The 20,337-nt window shown below is 40.5% G+C and overlaps 1 protein-coding gene across 6 annotated transcripts in view; it reads left to right on the top strand.

The window, feature by feature from the left end:
- The first annotated feature begins 3,030 nt into the window (after positions 1 to 3,030).
- SIPA1L2 (signal induced proliferation associated 1 like 2) overlaps positions 3,031 to 20,337 on the top strand; it is a 126,543-nt gene continuing 109,236 nt past the window's right edge. For 4 of the 6 annotated variants that reach the window (XM_042025250.1, XM_042025249.1, XM_042025246.1 and 1 more), the window contains exon 1: positions 3,031 to 3,294. The gene's annotated coding sequence lies outside the window, so the exon portion shown is untranslated. The remainder of the gene's footprint in view (positions 3,295 to 20,337) is intronic. The other 2 variants (XM_042025248.1, XM_042025247.1) reach the window with 1 other exon arrangement.

Below are 20,337 nucleotides of genomic sequence, written 5' to 3'. Positions count from 1 at the left end.
GAAAAAAAAAAAAAAAAGCAAAGCAGTGATCACAGCAATATTACCGACTGACCTAACAGCAAAACCCTAAAACCCTAATATGTATCAGTGTGCTAGATCTTGTCAAGATACAGGTAATGATTATTTTCAGGAATGCAACCTAAACACCATTTAGTGTGTTGGCTGTAAATGTTTAGACCTGTTAAGTAAGTAAGGTATCACAGTTCCATCACAAAGTACATTCTGTCAGCTGAGAAATATTTTTTTTTTAAATTCAAAGGCGTTACCACAGTTTGTCTGTTCTTTAATGGTGGACGTCAGCCTCAGAGGCACCACGCAGCAGAATGCCTAAGCATTTCTCACATCCAGATTAAGCCCCTTTAGACAGGACAGTATGCAGAGGGATGAATGCACCCTATGTGCAGGAAGAAGTTAATCTCACCACTGCAGTAGCCTTTTTTCAGAGGATAAGGAAATACCACGACTTACAGATAAGTTGTCAGGTATTTTTAAGTGTAGTGTTCTTTAGGATAGTAGGTGAAACACCGAAATATTCTTGGAGGAAGCTGATTTGCATCCAAAGTGCTTTATAAAACGAGGCTTTAAAAGAAAACAGAGTAAGTATATGCAAATATTATTCTTAGCATACAAAATATTACAGCTATTAGTACAATGCGCTACTGCCTTCCTGAGTTTGCACATGAAATATAGCCAAGCCTATAAAAGGGCTGTTTAGCTGCACTGACGGTGAAGGCAGGAGAAAATCAGCCGCAGCAGAGGTGGGTCAGGCGCTACGCGGGAGAGTTCAGCAAAGCGGAGCGAGAGCGCGGCCCCGGGGCGGCCCCCGCGCGGCTGCCAGAGGACACCTGGCGGCGGCGGGCGGCTCTCCCGGAGCCTCGCCCCGGCACCGCGGGGCTGGGGAGCTGCGGCGCTGCTCGTCCAGATACCCTTCCCTCGGCGCAAGAGGTGCAGCGTGCGAGAGGAGTGGCAACAAGGAGAGAAAATTCAGCAGCTGCTGCAGAGTCTGCCCTCGGAGTGAGAGGGACTCATCGGATCAAGCAGCCAGAGCCCTCTAGCACAGAGGACTTGGTCAGCAAAAAATCAGAGGCAAGCACTGCCTACCATACTCTGTGCACACTCACACCTCTCCCGATTCCCTCTGTTTCCATTTATATTTTCTGTCATTTTGTCATTTCATTCCGTTCTAAAGGAATGAACCTTCCAGGAAGGACACTGCCTATAACAGGACAAAGTGAAAAGTACACCGATCCTTTCACTTGTGGTGCTTTTTTTCTGAGGCTTTTTTTTTGGACAATAATAATATTATTTCTGTGGTCATGTCAGTACAGAGACAGTCTTCTTCCTAGCTGGACTAGTGATTTTGGGAAGAAAGGATAACATTCTAAAATAATATTTTAACCAAAAACAATAACACTCGAGCATATCCAAACCCTAAGTAATGAATGTAATGTTTGCCAGTGCTTTTAATCTTGACACCTCAAAGTTTGTTCTAATAAGCCTGCATGAACCTATGCTTGGATTTATGGTTGTGGACTGTATTTCTTGATGTAAAATGTGCATTAAAGGAACAGTTAAACACAATAAACCAAAATTTGTCTTTTGGATCTTTTGCATACACGTGGCAGTTCCTTTCTACTATAGTCTTCTGCTGTGTTTCCAGCAAAAGGTATGCAATGAGGAGAATTTTACTAGGCAGTGGAATACTGGTAAATGTCAACATTCAGCCTGCTTGCCAGAGCTGAGTGAACTGGTACAACCAGAAAGTTACTTACCTAGAAGGGGTGGGTATGGGCGGAGGGGAAAGAAAGCAAGAGAGGACAGGAAAAACATAAAAGAATCCTGGCTTGTTTCTGTAGAGTTCTGTAGGAGTAGACTTTATTCCAATGGTATTGCAGGCCTCATCATTTGGGGTAGCAGATAGGAGCAGCCACATCAGTCCTGATAACATCTTCTATTTTGCAACCTCTCTGTAGAAGTGGGGATTACAGATATGGTTCTTTGCAGAACTAGCCCTCAGAGTAGAAATAGGGAAATTCAAATTCTGAAAACAGCCTTTAGTTTGCTTACCAGAACGTGTGGGGGAGGTGGAGGAAATGTGGATACCTTGCCATGGCTTATTTGGCAGGCAAACTAACCTGTTCAGGGCTGCACAAGACAGAGGGAAAGCTCCATGCTCCTGACCATGTGAAACTTAAGAGTGGTACACAGGAGACAGAGCACACAGGGCAATTCTGAGAACTCCACTGTCGTGTGTTTCTTTGCTATAGGTATCCCCGGTTTCAAGATGTGGGTACGCGCAGACACTACCGGGATGCAGACACAGCATCCCTGCCGCAAGCCCAGAGGGTCTCAGACGGACTTCTGCTGAGGCAATGCAGAGCCTGTAGGATGACAGAGTCCCGGTCACCCTGCTGCTCGCCACTCTCCGAGCTCCCGCGGGAAGGAGCCGGGGGTCTCAGGAGCCCGAGGGCGGCAGCGGGGCAAGGACAGGGGGCTGAGCGGCCGGGCCGGGCGGCGTTGTCCAGGGTCTTGAAAGCGCAGACGAGTGCCCCTGCGGGGCAGGGGAAGGTGCCGGGCCGCTCGGCTGGGCACGGCAGCAGCTGGGGGACCCGGGCCGGCTGGAGGACAGGGCGCTCACTGGCTCCCTGCCGGGGGGGGCTCTTCCCGGGGACTGTGTCCCTCGCTGCGTCCCTCACCCCACCTGTTGCTCGCTTCCGATCCCGAGCTGGCCGCCTGTCCCCGGGGCACCCCGGGGATCCCCTCCTGCGTCCCCGCCGCGGCGGGCGAGGGGCGGCGGGGGAGGCAGTGTGAGGCTGCCGGGCGGGGCGCGGGGTTTGGGACGCGCGACAGCGCGAGTGGCCAATGCAGAGTTAGCGGTCCCCCGGGGCCGCGGCGGCGGAGCCGCTGGAGGCGGGGCCGGCGGGCGGGGCGGGGCTGCGGGCGTGCGGGGAAGGCGAGCGGGGGTGTGAGTGCCGCTGCTGCCCCCGCCCTCCCGCCGCCGCTCCGCCCTCCCGTCCGGCGGCGGAGCCGCACTCCAGACCCAGCGCCGGGCAGAGCGCGGGGGAGCGCCAGGAAGGGGTGGCGGGGGAAGGAGAGGAGGAGCAGCGGCGCCCGCGCCAGCCCGCAGCACCCCAGCGGACGCCCCCCGGTTCCGTGCAGGGCTCCGGCGCGCCGCGGGTGGCGTGTCCCGCGGGAGGGGAGCGGAGCGGAGCCCGGGTGCGCCGGGGGGGCATGGGGGTCCCGCGGCCGGAGCAGCCGGAGCGCGGGCAGCAGCGGCGGCCGCGGCAGCACCAGGTAAGGAACGGCGCCCGCCGCCGCGTCCATGCGAGTGCCTTCCCTCCCGGGAAGGACTCGGGAGCGCTTCAGGGAAGGGGGTGCCGTGAGGATAGACCCATCTCCTCCTTCCTCAGGTGCCGTTGGGAGGGAGGCTCGGCTTCTTCGGGCTCCGCGGGAGGACGGAGGTCTGGGGCGTGTGGGGAAGCGGCGGGGAGCCACGGGTCCCCCTTCCCCAGCAGCACCCCCTCCTCGCCCCGGCCGCCGCACGGTGCCCACCGGGGCGGGGTGGCTGTGGCCGGGGGGGCTCGCTCCCGCACGTCGCCTTTGTAAATAGCGATGCGATCCGCCCCGTAGCGAATGGCGGCGGGGGTGTCCGGCGGGTCGCCAGTCACCTGCGGGGTGGTTCTGCCGCCGGCTGCGGCAGCCCGGGCACGCCGCTCCCCTCTCCGAATCTCACTCCAAGAATAATGGCAATTACCGAGTAAGTTTGCCCCGATCGGACATCTCTGGGGTAGAGCCGCTGTTCAGAGCGAGGACGGTGCGGCGGGGACCGCCAAGCGCTTGGGGTAGCAGAGGGAAAGGCTCTTCAGCCCGTGGAGTTTCTTTAAATTATTTAAATGCCTTTTTTTTTTTTTTTTGGTTTGGTTTTGGTTTTTTTTTTTTTTTTTGGTCACTGGATGCAAGGCGCAAGCTGCATCCTTTTGCACTCTTTGTTACCTTGTAACACTCCGATAGCTGTTCGGGGATCCGTTCTCCAAACTTGGCGTTCGATTCGTTAAATTGTAGCCAGCTGGGCTCAACTTTGCTTTAGGTTTTATGCTGGTGGCTCCGCAGCCCTTCTGTGCTGGGCGGCAGCGCTCGGCTGCGCTGGTGAGAGCCCCTGCGAACGGGGAAGTAGCGCTACGCAGGCTTGACAAAGGCAACTCCGAAGCTGACAAATTTCAGATATGGCTGTTAAGGTTCACGAAGTAGGTCAGTAAACTACCTTAGTACTTGGTGCTGCATTATTTTAATACATCGGTAGTTTGAATACTTGCTTTCAGCCTGGCTTTTCTGGAGGAAACGAGTTTTATTTTTTTATGATGCAAAAGACATGCAAAGTTAAACAGAATTGCACATGTAAATTTTCCCGAGCTCTTTTGTGCGCAGTTTTCACTTCTGAAAGTTAACACTAGATGGCTTTCTTATATCAGCTATCCTGCAGGGAAGGAGAGCGTGTAATCTGTCTCTGCAGCCTGCTATTTCTGTATTTGTCTAATTTTTTTTTTCTTCATGTGAATAGTAAACTATCTTCTGGTCAGTTCTGCACCAATTAGACAGGAGCATATTTGAAGCTTGCTTACTAGATGACATAATTCGTTGTTTTGATCAGCTCATGTTGCTCCTTTAGACTTTATTTTACATGTGTGTTACTAATATCTAAAAGTTTGTTTAGTTGGAAGGTAACTCTGCAAAATATTTACGTTGCTTTAAAGGAAGACAGCTGGATAAGGCAGGATGTTTGAAAATGGGGAAAAGCCAATAATTCAGTCTCAGTTTTTACTTAGTTTGATGGACTTATTTTAATAAGGACCACAGTGCATTAATATTTTTTGTTCAGCTATTTTTTTCCCTCAGATTCTGTGCCTAGCTACCTTAGACTGAAACGTTTTGGAGCTGGATTCAGAAACATAGTGCTTCACACTGCTGGGTATAGGAATGCCTAAGCTTGATGCCTTATTACTCTATTTATTGTGTTTTTTCAGAACTGTGTCTTCTTTCAGTGGGAATGCATTATTTGCCCTCCATTCGCTTCTTCGGGGGTAGCTTTGAAATACTTAAATCTTAAATTTGATCTTTAAAATATCTTTTATTATTAATGTGAACATGTTAAAATCATCAAGAGCTCTAATGCACTATAGATATTTAAACATTACTTAGGGTCTACAACAGTTGATTTATAATTTATGTAGCATTCATATTAAGCTAGGTTTAGAGAGGTCTCTGAATGTATTTTCTTAGTTTTGCATGCCCAGTGGGTTAACTTAGCAGGTCATGCAGCACTTAGATGTAACAAGAAGGAATACTTGTAAGGATGCCAGACTGTTTCACCAATCCTATTGGATCAATTAAAGATCATTTCATTCATATATGCCAAGGATATAATGTGAAGCCTAGAACTAAACAAAACCTCCATTCTTTGTAGCTGGTATTTGCTTACTGTGCATATCAGAGTATTTTTAAAGGTTTATATTTCATTTTCCTGAAAGATGATAATATGGTCTTCTTTTTGTAGGCATTTACTGACATGCCATTACTCAAGTGCATTGTGAAATACTCTTGCAAATGAAGAGAGTCAAATGAGGAACTAAGCAAAGCAGTGGTCAAACAGGCAAAACCATCCCCTTTTTTGCTGTTTTTGACTTTTATGACTGAACCAAGGCAGTTCATTTTTTCACTTCCAGCTTCATACTGGGCATAGGCAGGCATTGCACTTAAGCTCTTTATCTGCAGATCACTAGTTCAAACTGCAGGAGAAAGGAAGTATTTTCTCCTTGCTTTGGCTGGAATTAGGATTATATTTAGACGGTTGGATGTTAGAATATTTCTGGTAGGTTCCTGCCTTTTACTGCTGAGAGATCCAGTTTGGTAATACAGAGGGAGAAATGCTATGCTATTATGATAATACAAGTTACAGATTGTGGAAAGAGGGTGGGGCACTGGGTTATCTAGTTTCTCACGTTAGTCATCCAAGATTACCAACAGTAGCTGTTTTGACAGCTTGAAATGAAATCAGGGTTTGACAAATGCTCTTTTCTCTTTCTATGCAATTTTTGCTTTGCAATTTAAAATGCTTTGCAATTTTAAAATGTTTGGGTAAGCTGGGTTGTGGATCAGTGAAGTGGAGATGCCTGTTTATTCTATGTATGTTGCAATACTGTCCTCAGAGTAGAATTTTTTTTTTTTTGCATTAGGCAACATAATTTATATCTGATTCTTTAAAATGTTACCTCTTGCAAAGTCAAGACCAACTTCAGTTTATCTCTTTATTTTCAAGAGAATCTTCATCCTTTTACAAACTGGACAGTTCATGAAGTTTAAGGTAGGGGTGCCCCTGACAGTCTTTTTCAACCCTGATTTTTCTACCTGAATTTTGAGAAAAGAGTGTGAAGACTGTCTACCAAATCCAAGAATCCCATAAGAAGAATTTATGAGGGAATTTGTATTTAGTAGATTGAAAAGTATGTTTCACGGTTGTTTGTATGCTTGTTTGTTAAACACTAGTTGTTCACATAAATCGCATTAAGAATAACATTAATTCTTGATGACATTCAGTGATGATGCCATATGACTGGTAAGAGTTTTAAGAACTGTCAGGATTTCACATGAATAGCTGTCTTTTTTGTTTTTTTTTAGTTTGTTGTGAAAGGGCAAACTTAATGTTAAACATCTGATTTATTCTGACAGAAGCAAATGAGAGAGAACCTGGCTTCCTTTGTAGTAAAGCACTGACCCCAGATTTAAAGCCACTTTGAGGCATAATTGAATGAGCAGAAGATTGAAAAGGATTATTATAATTGGTGATACTCTTCTAGCTTTTAGTTAGACAGGACAGCAGTAGGCAGAAATGTCATTGTGATTCGTTTGCACCATAGTTCTTAAAGGAAGATATGTAGGCTCTTATTTGGATCATGAAACTGTAATTACATCAGCAGTTAGCTACTCAAGATTTATAAGTGGATTCTTCTGGTTTTCTGGAATTTCTTAAATAATGAGCAGTGCATACATAATTAAAGGTTTTGTTTTTAAAAATGTCTTGAATCCTTATGGAGGTAATGTTCTGCACATGTAATAAATGTAAGCAGCTGCTGCTGTCCCATCTTTTTGGATATGCAAGCAAACAGCTTTATTGGATTTGATGCTTGTAAGACATTTTAAGAATAGTAGATCTTTGAAATGAAGTAGGCATTTATTTTAGTGCTGTTAACTGGGGAATCTGTGTTCCTTTGGAGAACGACCTGTAACTACTTTTTTTTTCTTTTTTTTTTTTTTTTTTTTACAGCTGTGACATGCAATGTAGAAAGATACCATAGCTATTTTTTGAAAGTGAGGGAATCTAGAAGGAAGCTAGAGGAGTGGTAGTAAATTGGCTTGTAGTAGCTGGGAGGCTGGAAGGTGGCAGTAGCTGAAGTTGTCTGGCTGCCCCTCCCCCTCAGCAGCTTCAATAGAATTCTGAGCACAGGACTTGGAGTTTTGCCATTGACTTTGAATCTTTTCTTATATAATGTCTTCATTTTTTGTTCTGGATCCTGCAAAGTCGCAAACCCAGCTCTGCAGACATTTGTGTAATGCTCCTGTCTTATTTGTTGTTTCTTCTTTCCTCCCCCTCTCCCTTTGCTGCCTGAATTCTCACTGGCACAGTGGCTGTGGATTGTGATAGTGCCTGCCTGCGTTGATGTGTATCGTGTGTCCTCTAACATAAATCCCATCAAATCATTTTTGTGTAAATTACACATGAAAAGTCATATTGTGAAATACCTATGATTTAAAGACTACCTAAAAGATTAAAGATACAAAGCTCTCATAAAACTCATCAATTTCCCCTTCCATTTCCCTTTAGGATCACCAACTTTTTTAAACGTTATAAAAACTGATGAAATTGTAGAACTGTTTTACATTTTACAGAAACAACAGATTATAATACTTAAAATGTTTTTATAAGGAAAGGTACTCTGAGAACACTAGACATTCTGTGGCAGGTTAACTTAAATGCAATAAAATGTGTTTTAATAACTTATAAAATTTTTCTAGTGGTTTGGCATTTTTTTGTGTTCTGTTTTGAATTGCCTTTTTTTTTTTTTTACACTTGTTTGTTCCATGTATATGAGATGGAAAGGAGATTCTGGGCCACCTTATATTTAATTTTGGATTTTTACAGTCACTTCAGTCAAATCTGATAAATTGTGAAAGGATGTGTCAATGAAATCGCAATTAAGGTGAGTAAGGGCAGAGTAAAACATTCTAAAGTATGTGTTATAAATGCACATACTGTTAAAATATATTTTGGTAGTTCTTTCCTTTTCATGTGGGAGAATTAAAAAAATACTGCAATTAATGCAGAGTTAGAAAAATTGTCACTGCAGAAAAGCAGCCCTATTTCCTATATTTTGCAAAGAAGGTATTTGTGAAAGGAAATTTCAGTCAGTTGGGGTTTTTCCAAGTTTGTTTTGATTTTTTTTTTTCCACCTGAGAGTTGTAAGTTATTTAATCACTCTTCTCTGGATGTTTTCATTTGTTCATTAGGCTTTCTTCTCAAAACTAATTATTTCCTACTTTTAGATACCTGAAGTGCATTCAAGAAAAAAAACACTCCTGTGCTTCTAGTGTTTTTCTGACTTCTCAGCACTGAAAATTAATACCTGATACATTTTAGCATGAAATCCCATTGTAATACTAGTGTGACACAAAGTGGAAAAAAGAAGAGAAGAGTGTGGCTGTGTCTGTGAATATGTTCTCATGCCTAATGTGCTTGTCATCTACAGTGTGTAAGCAAGTGTATGTATTTTGCTGTGCTGGTCTTGCTTATTGCAGTGGCAGCTGTTCTTGAAGAATTAGGAGCAGTTTACAGTGATCAGGTTGTCCTTAGTGTTCTGCTGTAGTAAAGTAAGCCTTGGTTTTACTTTGTAAGGTTGTCAGGACAACAGCTTATTATTCTTGCTTCTCGTGGTGTTTCCCTGTAGCAATGGAGGGAGCTGTTTCAAAGGCAGTGGCTGCCTTGCCTCACTGGGCTGCAGGATTGCCAGCTGTGATTTGGGTTAGCAGGATGCTCTGGGTTTGTCATGTAAAAATTCTAATTGATGATGAATGCAAACTCAGTGTGAGAATAATTTTTCTTCATTGGACTAATGTAAAACTACCCATTGTATTTACAAACCCATGGCCTATTTTCTCTGCAGTAGTGTCATTAAACTACTGTTTTCTTCCATCTGAGGCTCAGAGAAAACTGTTGGAAGTTTGGCAGTATGGAACCAGTGATAAGAGTTGAGACAAGGTAGGAATTAATTTAAAGCTATGTTATGTCAGTGTGCTACAGTCTGACACTGGAGCTAACAAGTGAAACTGGGGATTTCTGTTAGGTTGAGTTTGTGATGTCTTTGACAAAAACGTCAGATGAAGTTGGTGTTCAATGATAAGCCACACAGTAATTGTTGAGGTGTTGGCATTTTGAAGAGCTACTGTTCTGTTCTTGTTATGTAGTAAATTGGAAAAAGAATGCAGGTTGTTAAATACAGCAAACTAAATGACTACAAGGTCATTCTCTGAGTGTGGTCATTATATGCAAGAGGTGCAAATATTTTCAACTGCAATAACTTTTAGATTGCTGGGATGTTCAACAGGGAAGATTACATGAAGAAAGCTTTTAAATAGGGCTTTTTTATTATTATTTCATAAAATATGCTAACACACAGGACTTATTTTGGCACTTCCATAGCTTCCTTTATATTATTGTTATAGAGAGATTCCTTAGTTTGATCCAACTTCTTTGATCTGGGTTGAGCTATAGTAGTCAATTAAGAAATGTCCAGGTACTTAAAATCCTTTTATCAAAACAGTAACCTTGTATTTCAAATTCCCTTTTCAGACTACTGAAACAACAGTCCATTCACAGAGTACTTTGGCAGAGATACATAGGCATCTGCATTCAGTCCTGGAAGCTGCCTGGCAGAATTAGAAACTATTAGGATAAACCTGTCAGTGTTCAAAACATTTTCTCCCTTGTCTGGCTACCATTTTTTTGAGAACAGGCAGGTACTTCAGAGGTGGATGTCTTCCCTCCTCTCAAATCCTCTGCTGTTTCCATCCCTTCTCCCCAAAATTTTCTTAGTATCTTTGTACATGTCTTTGAATCACACAATCTTGTTTGCATAAGGAACCATTTCAAAAGATTATTTTTAAGGTTGGTGAAAGGAGATGGACTAAATGCAGTGATTGGTGTAATCTGTAGCAGCGTGTGAACAGGTTTGTTCACTTCCGCTTCTCTTTAAATGTATAATTTGACCAGTTTGTTACAAGAAGGAATCAGGATAGATGAGATTATCTAAATTGGTCAAGGGCTGTACAGGTGGTTGCTCAGAGTGCCACACCAAAAAACCTCAAATATAAATTGAGCTCCAATATTTTCCATATAGGATGAAGTTTCTACTGCTAGAGCAGAGGGGTTTACTGACTTTCTGTGCCAGGCTGCTTTACCTGGACCCCTGGAAATCATTGCTTCTGGTGCAGATTTCTGAGTGAAGGGCAAGCAGTACTTCATTAGTCTGTGAGATTGTCAGATTTGATAATTTTGCTTATGTCTGTTTCCATCACATTTGGGATGCTTTGTGCTTTTTCTCTGTGGTTGTTTAACCTTTGAAATGAAGTTTCTGTGAGCATTACTACCCTTGAAACTTTATCTATCAGATTCTGCTGAGTCAAATAGGCTCAAAAAATCATGAAGCGAAGGGAGGTGTTGCGCTGTATGACTGCATAAGCCTTGTTTCCTTAGGAAATAAAAATTGGTGGCCATTCTTTCCGTCATACTGCTCTGCAGTAAACAGACAGTACATTTGAAAAGTGTACTGTTTTTACTTTGTATTTTACTGCGATATTTCTTAAAGTATTGTCACATATATAAGATTACATTAAAACTATCAATGTACAGAGTGTGGCTTTGTGCCTGATGATGGGTATACAAACTGTGTCTTTGTATACACGGATTGCTAATTGAGTATCAGCCCTTGCTTTGTGTGGCTGAGTGTTAAAATAGAATATTTACATATATGCATAGTAATAATTCTTTCTCCTGGGGAAAATAGATGCTTAATGGTAATGTTTTTCTCTTTCTTATGTAGGCTGTACCCAACAGTATCAATATTCCTACCTCATCATTTTACAGTGTTTAGTACGCCTGTAGGTCAGAGGTGTTTAAAGTTGCAAGTTAGAGATTTTTTTTTTTCTATGTCAGCTGTCTCAATTGCATCTCTCAGTACAATTGTATTCTTTATGGCAGCTAGAGGAATCGCTGCAGGGAAAAGTAATAATAAGAAATATGTAAAATCTGTTAGATATTTCTCCTTGTGACTTAGCAAGAAGTTATAAGAATGAACAAAACAACTCCAAGATATAAACCATTCTCAGCAAGTGTTGTCTTCTGTGGGTGTGAACATTTGCTCGACTAGAAATCCCCTAAGTAGAAGTCAGTGTATCTGTGGCAGCTGTAGGTATAATACTGATCAATTAAATTGATAAAAAAGTTTCAACTTCCTTTAAGAAATTACTTGTATTGCTTTGTTTGTTATAGTGTGAAGTCTTTCCCATTTCATGATTCATGTATAAGGTGGATAGTGACTTTAGGTTTCCTTGGCTGGGCGATGAAATTAGTTTTTATTTTCATGGACTATATTTACAGATTCTGAAACTTAAACCCATTCTGTTTCATACATAAACATGTTTTTCTTTAATTATATGTTTTCTTCCTTATTAGGGAGGAATCTACTGGAGTTGTTTAGGTTTTGTGTTTAGTTTTGCTGCCTTTTTTACCCTTGAGTGGTAATTAAAATAGCCTTGTGTGAAGTTTCTGAGCATCTTTTATATACTTATTCATAGTTGTGGGACCTTTCTGTGTACTACTGAAACTGTAAATGCCATCAGATTAGATATAATATTGCTTATGGCAGTTGGACCGTCATTTATCTTGAGTTTATCCAGGCTTTTAGCATGATTGTCGTAGCACTTAATGGTTTGTATTCCACCTGGAGACCAGTAACAAGCAAAGTACTGTACTGGGACCTGTTTTGTTTAGTACCTTGATCAGTGACCTGGAGGAGGAGATGAAGTCTATCCCATCACATCTGCATGTGGCATCACATTGTGGGAGTAGCTGACACATTCGAGGACAGCACTCTGCGGCTTAGAGAGGCTGGTGGAACAGACCCTGACAAACCCCGTGACATTCCACAAGGATAAATGCATGTTCTTACCCCTTGCCACAGGACTGTGTGGGGAGTGACTTCCCAGGAAGCAGCTCTGCTGGGAAGGACCTGCACGTTCTACACACGAGTCAACATGTCAGGCTTCTCTGGCAGTGACAAATGCCAGCGGCATACTAGGCTGGATAAGCGGAAGCAGAGCCAGTGGATTGCCAATACTCAGTATTCCTTAGACCACCACACTGGATATGCCCCATCTAGTTTTGGTTCCCCAAACACATGAGAAACATTGACTAAATTGAATCTAATTCAGTGGAAAGCCAGCAAAACGAGGGGCTTGGAGGACATGAGGAGAGGCTGAGAGAAACGGCTTTGCACAGCTTGGACATCAGAAAGCACAAGAGATGCTTAATAGCTGCTTCACAAGGTGATACCTAAGAGGTCATCAAGAAGATGTAGCCAGGCCCTTTACAGGGGTACATGACAGGAGGAACAGAGACAGTGGCCACAGTCTAAAACAGGTGAGGTTCTGATTCGGCACCTGCAAATAAAAATCACCCTAAGGACACTGAGGAATTGGGATAGGTAGCATAGGTTGTCGAAACTACATCCTTTTCATTTTTTTTAAAGACTAGACTGGACAAAGCCCTAAGCAAGTTAGTCTGCATACAGTGCTGTTGTGGTTTCCAATGTGAGTTAATCTATGAAATATCACAACTTTTTTATGGTACCAGTTGCTCTAATAATTGAGAATTTTGGTTGATGTTCCAGCATACTGTGATTCCACTTTGTTATAGTACACAATTTGTACAGAATATTTCTCTATTACGATATTGTGAAGATCTTTTTACAAGACCCATTATGGTCTTGCATTATTGGCTCATATTATATGTACTTTGTTTAAACCAGTAGTCAAGAATTCCTAAATAAATTATTAGCAGTTAAGTATTTTATAACTATAGAACTTAACGATAAAATAAGTGCTTAAAGATGGTAGCATGTCCTCTCAGGTTTGGCTTCAGATATGCTTTGCTCAGCTTGTCAGTGAATTTTAAAACATGATTAGCAATACTGGAATTTGAATGTGTGAATTTCTATTGAGCAATTCCATTGAATCCCTTCCAAAAGATTGTTTTAGTGTTAAAGAGCAGAACGTGAATTTGAAATTGGCTCTCAGCAAGTCAAACTTAGATTTCTATTTGGTTCTTTTGCATTAGCTGCTAATTTTAGTACTGTGAAACTTGTGATAACCTACGCTAGAGGTACCCGTGTGTCTGGAAAAAAAAAAGCTGTTATTTGTCTGAGCATTTGAAAATACAAATTAAAATGCTTCAGTTCTGAGAACATCTTCTGTTTGCACTTTTTTAATGTTCAGCCTTAACCTCTTAGTTTCATTAGCTATAAACAAGAGCCAGCAGAACCTCAGAAGCTTGAGATGATTCCTGTTCTTGCTCATCCAGCTTCACAGTGGTTATAATTTTAAGTATTTCTGTGTTTACCAAAGCATGAACCAGACCTTCAGATCCCTGTTTTGGTTTTTAGAATCCATTTTATGAAGTGTTTAAAATTTCAGGCGTTTGTATAACATTCAACTTCAGTATGAAAGAGGTTGCAAATACATGCTGAGATAATCAAAACAAACAGGAAAGGGAATGGAAAGAATTTCCTTTAGGGTAAAATTCCTTAAAGTTGAAATAACCCTGAGAGATAGTGCTTGTCAGTTGGCAGGGAAAGTTAGGACTTGCCTTGTGAAGACTTTTATTCCGGAAGTGGAAGAACATGGAAAAGCTCAGTTAGATGCTCTTTTAAAGCCATACTTTCAGCAAAATGAATTAAAACATTAAGTCTATTAAACTGATGAATCTCCAAAATTGTTGCATTATGACTGATCATAGCTACAGATCAGCAGCCCAGGCCTGAAATCTCCTTTGCTCTGAACTGAACTACTTGTTTCTTTTATAATCCAGTCACTGTAGAAAATAACTACAATTGTCTTAACTTGTTCTCTTTTTGGTATGGTCCTGTGTCAGGTGCTTCCTTATTCCCAGGTTGTACCAAAAACAATTTTTTAAAATACTGTTGATGACCTGATCTATGAATCTTTCTACTATGTTGAGCCACAGCTCTTGAAGCAGCTTCTCCTTGATGCTTGTGGGAGTGCAGCTGAAGCAATAGTTCTTGCTGAGTTCCTAAATAGGTTGAATATGGCTTATGTACCAAGCAGTGACAGTAATTTAAAATACAATCTGCCTAGAATTTTCATAGCTATGATATGTGAGCTGCCTTCCTCTAAATTATGTTCTTTCATGGAGTCCAACTAATCTTTTGATTTTATCAAGGTCAGCACAGTTGCTAATGGAATATACAGGGGAAAGCAGATCTTCATGGAACCTAATGTCAAACCAAGTTCTTTAGCTGGCCAGCTCTCAAATGAGACAGTGTAGATTTCCTGCTTTTTGTAAGTAAATGTGTCTTATAAAACCTTCAGAACTAAATAATTCATTAGTGAGTTTAAATGCCAATGAACAGACTTTTTAATTTTCAGAGCTGGACTAAGCTTTTGAAATTAATCTCCTGATCTTTCCACTTAATATTTTGTTTGCATGATGGAGAAGTTTCAGAGAATGTAAAATATATTCCTTTGTAAGGAGACTAACCCAAATAAAATGTTGACCTTAACATAAACTGTGTTTCTAATTCTGAATGCTATACAGTGATTGAGAAATGGAAGCTAAAAAGAACACTGCTGAAGGTGATGTGCTTTACAAAAATTTAAGGTGAATATATGAGAAAAAAGCAAATAGCAAGATTAAACAATTTATGGAGTAAACACTTATTTCTCAGTATTCAGGAAGTAAATATTTTTCTAACTTGTTATGACTTGGACAGAATTATAAAAATATTGTCTTCATTTTGTCAAGCTCACTCGAATTGAGTGATTGAGATATGGTTACTCAATGGGAAGGGTACTTAAACAAAATAAACAAAACCCCCCAAAACCCCCACATTGTTAAGGAAAGTGATTGAGAGCTGTTGTTCTGCAAGTTTAAAAGCATTATATCCGCTGCACTTACTGTACTCTTTAGTTTTTTTTCAAGTTTTTTTTAAGGGTCAGGTAGAGGTGGAAAAAATACATATTCCTTAGGCTGTCCCTTCATCTATCCTCCCTTTTCTCCTCATGAAGGCAGTATAGCTGTTATATAAATTCCTAATGGAAAGATCACAGATCACTATCTTGCAATGGTGACTTTTTTCAGTGTTTCATTTTTATGGCTTTTGCTTGCTATAGTAGTTTGACTCATAGATTTGATCACATACCAGTGTTTTGGTTACATGCACCGAAATAAAAACACAGCTTGCTATATTTGCTTTGTATTTTTCTGTTTCTTTACTGTTTTTTTTTTTTCATTTAAAGTAGCTTTCAACAAAATTGCAACTAATTGCCAGTAGCCCAGTTGATTTATAGCAGCAATATAAAAATACTCATAGTCGAGCTGACCACAATAAAACCTTGCAGTTATGAGATATTATGAAACCTAAAATCTGAGCTTCTAATAAAACGTTTATGGCCTTCAACCTTTTTGGCAATAAATTTAAAAAAAGAAATCTGTTTAGAATGCATTTTTTCCTTAAACTGTAATGACATAATTTCTACTCTAATACTTTTCTCCTCCCACATACAGTCTTTCATTCTGCAGTAGAAGTTTTCGTACCCTTCACTTGTACTCTATTCTGTCTCCCACACCCCTCTATTGACTTGCCATTACCCACTTGTGGAACAAAAAATGACTTTTCTTTGTTTAAGAAGTGTAGGCCTGTGGTACAGCTGGGTAACTCACTGAAACCCTGGGTGGTTTACCGTGCCCAAAGGGACCAGTGTGTGCTTAGTCTCTCTGGGGGCTGGAGGCAGAGTGCACCTCCTGTTGAAAGACAGCTGCCTGTCAGCTCCTGGGCACCTTCTGGCTGGGAAGTGTGTGCTCAGATTTGCTTCCTACCCATAAGGTTTTGCATTTATTGCTGCCTAGAGGATGTGCTCTCAGCCCCTGTGTCGTCCAACACCACAGGTTGCCCCTTGACCACTGGCAAATTGGTGGAATTCCTTTTCCAGCTAGGGATTTTAAAAGAATGGAGTGTGGAGTAGGGGAGTACATGGAGTACGGTTTTTAGACATAGAGAATATTCTTTCCTTTCAAACAACTTGGACTTCAAATGATTTTCTGTCTCAGCAGTTAGAGGAAACAAAAACGTTGCAGGAAGTTCCGAAGACCAGAAAAGTCGGCATGTGGTTCACAAAGATGGTGGTGGAGGAGGGGGCTGGAGAGGGATTGTTTGTTTAATGGACTTTAAATGCCTAAATACTTTTCAGCATACAAATCTTGCCCTTTTTCTTCCCCCCCCCCCCCCCATTTAATACCTATGGGACTAGCACCTTCTATCATACAGATGAAGTATTAAAATGAGCAAACTGTGTGATGTTCAGGTATGGTGGCAATAAAAGCCTCTTGAGCTTCTATGTCATCAGTATTTTAAATAGTTTGACAGAAAGATTTTGCCTCATGTAGAATCAGGGGTTTTTTTCTTGTTTCAACATCTTGCCTGAAACATACTGTTAGCGTGTGTACTCTGGAAGTTGTTCATGAATTTAATGATAGCTCTGCTATCCTTGACAGAAGTAGCTTCACTTTTCTCTTCTACCATAGCCTCTGGTATGTTTTAATATTATTTTTGTAATCAAAGATGAACAATTTGTAGAACTTCCACACTACTAGTACATGGAGAAACTAAGTTAATGAGTATGACATTATCTTACTAGAAGAGTTGATAACATTCATGTTTAAGAGACAAGAAGGTGTAAGGCAATGTCTTCTGGGAACTTAATACAGTAACAACAGTTTCTCTCCACAAACTGATGGGCTGTAGAATAGGTGGATGTTTTTGCTTTCAAGTTGCTCTTGAGGGAGAGTGAGAAGACCAAGTGAATGAAAACACATGGGAAACATGAAAATATTCATTATGAATACCTCCATTAATACAAAATGCTCTAAATTTTTGTTATATTAAAAGAATTGTTCATCTGAAAGAAAATAAATCACTTCAAGCTTCATTGTTATATGTTAACCACTAGATTAGATGAATTTAGATGGTGGGTTTGGGTTTTTTTCCTTGTATGAAAAGAATCCCATTCAGTTCTTTCCTGACTGCTCTTTGATAATTGCAGATGGGAGTGCAGCTCTGTAGTTTGTGATCATTGATCTTTTGAGTAGAATATTTGAGAATTTGGGCTGTATATTAAGCAAACCTCAAGCTTGCTTTGTATGTCTTTTCCCTGTATTTTTTTCCAAGACTAATTTTCCATTATTATGTTGTAAGCAGTTTATAACAAAATGACAGCCTATTTGTGTAGCAGTGCACAAGTGAGTAACTTCTCTGAATGCCTTAACCTCATGGCCTTCACAGAACAAAAGTTGTGTCCAAAACTTAATGCTGTCTTTTGTGATTGAGGGATATATGAGAAAAAATGAAAAACTTGCAAAGTGGTTCTCTCTTTGTACAGAACTGTCACTGCTCTGTTTGGCTGATATGGATTCTTTTCAGCTGTCACTTTCAGTAGAAAAGAGACAAAGCCTGTGCCTGTACTTACTCCCACTGTCTTAGTCTGATTTTTATCTAAAGGGTTTGATGCCTGCAAGATTATTGACCATTTGTCCCATCAGAGTGCCAAGGTCTGGAATCTTGACCTTTCTGTGTTTTCTAAGTTCATGGTCAGTTTTTAAAATATGTTTGTTTCAATAATTAACACTAGATACCATTTTTCTCTTGTGGCAGGGGATAAAAAAATTGTCGCGCAAAAATATTCTGCTCTCTTCATGGTCCAAAGTATATTAGATGGTCTTTTATGTGCCTTTTTTTTTGTTGTTTCTTTTTGTCTATACTTCTTAAAAGTAGGTTAACTTGAAAATACTTTGGTTTTCTGCAAAAAGCAATTGTGTACCTGTTTTTTTCTTAAAAGCATGAGCTGCTTAAAAATCCTATCGATGATAATCATGACTGAAACCAGAAATACTATCCCTTTGTGGTAAGGGGGGAAATGTGCTGGGTGATACTGAGGATATTTGTGATAGAGGCAAGGTGTGTATACTGCAATTGAACAGTTGTCTCAAGCAGGAAAAGAAGTAAAACAAAGCAACAGTAATGATCTTGGGCTGGGGAGCAGGGAAATCTTTGCCACATGTGAGAGGGGTGAGTGACTCAGATGTGTGTGTTTGCATGCCTGTGCACACATCTGAAATGTAGAAAGAGAAATAAGACATAACTGTGAGTGACTCTTTCATTGTCTGTTCCAAGTGGGCAAAAGAAGCAAAGCTCTCAGGACTGAAGCACAGCTCTGGTAAAACTTTTGTTGTTGATCTTGGATTTATAAGTCAGCAGAAGGAAACAGTTTATTCTTGGTCTGTGATGTTTATGATTTAGAATTTTTTCTTTTGACTGCTAGATGTCTACTCCTGGTAGAAATGTTATACTGTTTGGCTGCATGATTCTATTACTCTTTCATTCTATTTCAGTCTTTAGCATGAAATAAATCATACAACCTTAAATGGGTATAAACAGTTATATAAATATATAATTTTTATTGAGATAAAACTGTTTGGTGGCAAACACAGTTTCAAAATATGTTGTAAATCAGTATTTTTCTCCAGGCTTCTTCCGAGGAGAAGGTTTATAATAGAAGATTTTGTCTTGGTTTACTTTTGATTCAGTGGCTGAGATAAAGGACGCGTTGCTAGAACTTTGACAGCCTTGAAAGTTTGTTTCAATTTAGATTAAATTCCTCGAATTTACCGAATTTTTTAACCATTTAAATTTACCGAATTTAAAAAAAACCATTTAACCGAATTTTTAAATTTTTTAAGACCAAAAGTCTGTGCTCACAACAACATGGCAGACGAAGGTGCAGGTGCAGAATGCATGAGGGAGACTTAATTTTGAGGCAGAAGCTGTGGCATGGCCTAGGGGGCAAAGCTGTGCTCAACCTTTACTAGGTATCAGAATGTACGCAGGTGCACAGCCTTGCTGTCTTCCTCAAATAAGATACCTGTACATCTGTGTATAAAAGACAGCAAGAAACTTGGTGTCTTTTTTGTCCCAGACAAAGTACACAGCCTTCATTATTTTAATTTGCATTCTCTCCTATGCATGGACTAGGAGAGTGAACCTCAAATGAGAGCTACTATAACTAATGTTTGGGGGAAAAAAAATTAAAAATTGTGGCTTAAAAAACACACGTTGAGAGAATGAGTTGCTCTCTTTGTATAAATGTGGTAATTAATTCTTTTTTTACAGAAAACTTATTTGAATATATTGATATTATCTTAATGTAGGCTCCTGATTTTATGTTTTCATTTATTTTGACTTTCTTAAATACATATGTCCAAAATCTGCTTTCTATTGTTTTATTTAGAAGTAGATTAGGTCATATCTGAATCGTGCTGAAATCTGTTAAATCTTAACAGGTGGATTGTAAGCTAAGAGTATAAATGCCTTCTTCAACACTGTTTTTATTGCTTTGATGTGTGCTGATATCTAAACTGTGTAATTGTGTGTAGAAATATGGGGAGGGGATTTGTTTCCCAGCCAACTTTTTTTTTTTTTTTTCACTGATGTCATAGGTGGCTATGACTCCAGTTTCTCAAATACTGAATATCTGTAACTACTTCACAGTTAAGGGCATTTATGTAAGTTCAGAAGAAGATGGCCTTTTAAAATATGCAAATGCAGGGTCTATCCTACTGAAGGAGAAAAATCTACTCTATATGGCACAGGGAGAAGTGAAAATGTTATCCCTGCTAATTATTCAATAATTTAGTTGTGTTGTATTTTTTTTCTTTTCTCCAGGCAGTAAAATCTAAAAAAAAATCCCTGAAAAACACTGCTTTCACATATTTCTGGTACAGCAAACAAACCTGGTTCTTAGCAATTTTTTGTTTTACAGGAGGCATGCTATTATCTGCCTTTCCTCATCTCTCTTTTCATGCAATTGTGCCTTTGGGAGGCTTCAAGTTTGATTGGCAGGCTGGCATATTTAGGCATGTCTGAAATACAAACTGTGTTTTTT

This window comes from Corvus kubaryi, unplaced genomic scaffold (assembly GCF_017639235.1).
Source record: "Corvus kubaryi isolate FWS band 111438036 unplaced genomic scaffold, C.kubaryi_AGA036_p1.0 37266, whole genome shotgun sequence".
NCBI classification, from domain to species: Eukaryota; Metazoa; Chordata; class Aves; order Passeriformes; family Corvidae; genus Corvus; species Corvus kubaryi.
Note: the sequence above shows the minus strand (reverse complement) of the source record. Positions and strands in the feature narration are given on the sequence as shown.